The sequence below is a fragment of the Schistocerca nitens genome, chromosome 6 (assembly GCF_023898315.1).
Source record: "Schistocerca nitens isolate TAMUIC-IGC-003100 chromosome 6, iqSchNite1.1, whole genome shotgun sequence".
Lineage (NCBI taxonomy): Eukaryota > Metazoa > Arthropoda > Insecta > Orthoptera > Acrididae > Schistocerca > Schistocerca nitens.
In genome coordinates, this window is record NC_064619.1 from 299,119,540 (window position 1) to 299,122,860 (window position 3,321).

At 47.5% G+C, this 3,321-nt stretch overlaps 1 non-coding gene across 1 annotated transcript; it reads right to left on the reverse strand.

Annotated features, from left to right (window-relative positions):
- Positions 1–423: 423 nt before the first annotated feature.
- On the reverse strand, positions 424–498 carry Trnat-ugu (transfer RNA threonine (anticodon UGU)). Its single transcript has one exon. It is a non-coding gene; the product is annotated as a tRNA-Thr (tRNA).
- Positions 499–3,321: the final 2,823 nt, after the last annotated feature.

The window sequence follows — 3,321 nt, forward strand, 5'->3', positions numbered from 1 at the left end:
CCTGGTGTGGTGAATGTTCCAAGCATCCGTTCGCCTGGTTGGCAGCGTACTGCGGAATGGCCATCCACCTGCTGTAACAAGAAACGTGATCCATTCGACCAGGCGGCACCTTTTCAGTCTTAATGATACCGCGTCCACTGCAGTGATAACTGACGATATTGTTAGGTTAACATGGAAACAGGTAGCGTCATCTACTGTGGAGCCCCATCATCAGCAGTGCATGCTGAACGGCTTACGTCAAAACACTTATGTCTGCACCGACATTGTACTCTTTCATCAGATCTACCACAGATTGCTGCTTGTCCTGCTTTGCGGAGCGGTCAAGTCTCCGCACACCAGTTTCTGTGGAACTTGGAATTGTATTGATACCTTCAGCTGCTGACGGGCGTTGACATATATCAAAGGGGACAGGTGAAAAATGTGTGCCCCGACCGGGACTCGAACCCGGGATCTCCTGCTTACATGGCAGACGCTCTATCCATCTGAGCCACCGAGGGCACAGATGACAGTGCGACTGTAGAGATTTATCCATTGCACGCTCCCCGTGAGACCTACATTCCTAACTTAATGTCCACACATTACATTCGTAGTGGCCATGTCCGAAAGAACAGATACTATCTCCATACATAGTTCAGGCAGTACCGGCCATGACCTTCTTCTTCTGTGCGGATGCACACATATTCCCCGAACTCTTACGAGACTTGGTAAGAATGCATGCCACGAGTAATGAGTGTGCTGGGGTGGGACACTACGAATGTAGTGTGTGGACATACAGGGTGAGAATGTGGGTCTCGAGGGAGGCGTGCGCGAGATAGTCCCAGCAATCGGACTATCCTCTGTGCCCTCAGTGGCTCAGATGGATAGAGCGTCTGCCATGTAAGCAGGAGATCGCGGGTTCGAGTCCCGGTCGGGGTGCACATTTTCACCTGTCCCCGTTGATATATATCAACGCCCGTCAGCAGCTGAAGGTATTAATACAATTAATTAATTAATTAATTAATTAATTAATTCGGACATGTCCGAAACAACAGACCCCATATCCATATAAGTATATAAGATTCTGTGGACGTCCAAAATCTTGTCGCCTATTCGTAGTTTCATCGTCGTTCTGTGACTCTCCAGAGATACTCATAGCAGGAGCACGGGAACAGCCGAACAGCTTCGCCGTTTTTGAAATGCTCTTTCCTAGGCACCAGGCCATAGAAGTTTGCCCTTTGTCAAAGTCACTTATGTCAATGGATTTCTGATTTACAGCCCGTATCGTCGTTAGAATAATTTCCCCTTCGTCTCTCACCTGCTTGTATGCACTCTAAAATAAAGAAAAGAAGACGCACCACGAAGGAGTTTTCGGAATGGGATTGAAAGGGGTAGATGTGATGTACATGTAAAGACAAATAAATGATTACAATTGTATGATTTATTCAAGAGAAAGTGTGGTGTCACCGCCAGACACCACACTTGCTAGGTGGTAGCTTAAATCGGCCGCGGTCCATTAGTACATGTCGGACCCGCGTGTCGCCACTGTCAGGATCGCAGACCGAGCGCCACAACACGGCAGGTCTCGAGAGACGTACTGGCACTCGCCCCAGTTGTACGACGACATTGCTAGCGACTACACTGACGAAGCCTTTCTCTCATTTGCCGAGAGACAGTTAGAATAGCCTTCAGCTAAGTTAATGGCTACGACCTAGCAAGGCGCCAATTGTACCATTTCATGAATCTAAAGAGTCTCACTTGTATCATCAAGAATGCTGTATACCAAAGGACGAGATAAAAGTTAAGTGTTCTAGTAGCTACGTTCTTTTCTTTATCACATTCATCACGTATCCTGTTCCAGACTTAACGCCAGTCGGCGTGAGTTGACGCGTGCCCTTTCGGCTACTTCACTGTGGACTGGCTGCCTTAACAGTCCACTACAAGAAAGAGCTTCACAAATTTATCAAATTAATCACACGTTGGTACGCCTCTAGCCCATATGCAAACAGTTAATCGGCTTGGCATTGAGTGATATATTTGTTGGATGTCCTCCTGAGCAATATGTCCGCAGCTCGTGGTCTCGGTGTCGCGTTCTCGCTTCCCCAAAATGGGGTCCCGGGTTCGATTCCCAGTGGGGTCAGGGATTTTCACCTGCTTCGAGGTGACTGGGTGATTGTGTTGTCCTCCTCATTTCATCATCATTCTTGAAAGTGGCAAGATTGGACTGAGCAAAAGTTGGGAATTTGTATGGGCGCTGATAACCGCGCAGTCGAACACCCCACAAACCAAATATCATCATCATCATCATCGTAATCCTGAACAATATCGTGCCAGGTTCATTCCCTAATGGCGCCTCAGATGACAACCATAGGGGCTGGACTAGAGAAGAACTGTCTTCAGTGATGTCCCTCTTCGAACTGAGTCCTAATGAACAGCGAAGAAATGTGTGGAGACAACTCAGATAGCGTTGGGATACCAAACTGACTATCGCCCGCCATACGATCTAACATCAAGGAGTGATGATCTGGGGTGCCATTTTATTTTATAGCAGGGCCTCTTTGATCGTCATCCGCGGTAACCTCACAACGCGGCAGTACGTAGTCGATATTCTATTCCCCGTTTTGTTGCCATTCATGCCAAGTCATCCTGAGCTTACATTTCTACATCTACATCTTCATTTATACTCCGCAAGCCACCCAAGGGTGTGTGGCGGAGGGCACTTTACGTGCCACTGTCATTACCTCCCTTTCCTGTTCCAGTCGCGTATGCTTCGCGGGAAGAACGACTGCCGGAAAGCCTCCGTGCGCGCTCGAATCTCTCTAATTTTACATTCGTGATCTCCTCGGGAGGTATAAGTAGGAGGAAGCAATATATTCGATACCTCATCCAGAAACGCACCCTCTCGAAACCTGGACAACAAGCTACACCGCGATGCAGAGCGCCTCTCTTGCAGAGTCTACCACTTGAGTTTGCTAAACGTCTCCGTAAACCCTGTGACGAAACGCGCCGCTCCTCTTTGAATCTTCTCTCTCTGTCAACCCGACCTGGTACGGATCCCATACTGATGGGCAATACTCAAGTATAGGCCGAAAGAGTGTTTTGTAAGCCACCTCCTTTGTTGATGGACTACATTTTCTAAGGACTCTCCCAATGAATCTCAACCTGGCACCCGCCTTACCAACAATTAATTTTATATGATCATTCCACTTCAAATCGCTCCGTACGCATACTCCCAGATATTTTACCGAAGTAACTGCTACCAGTGTTTGTTCCGCTATCATATAATCATACAATAAAGGATCCTTCTCTCTATGTATTCGCAATACATTACATTTGTCTATGTTA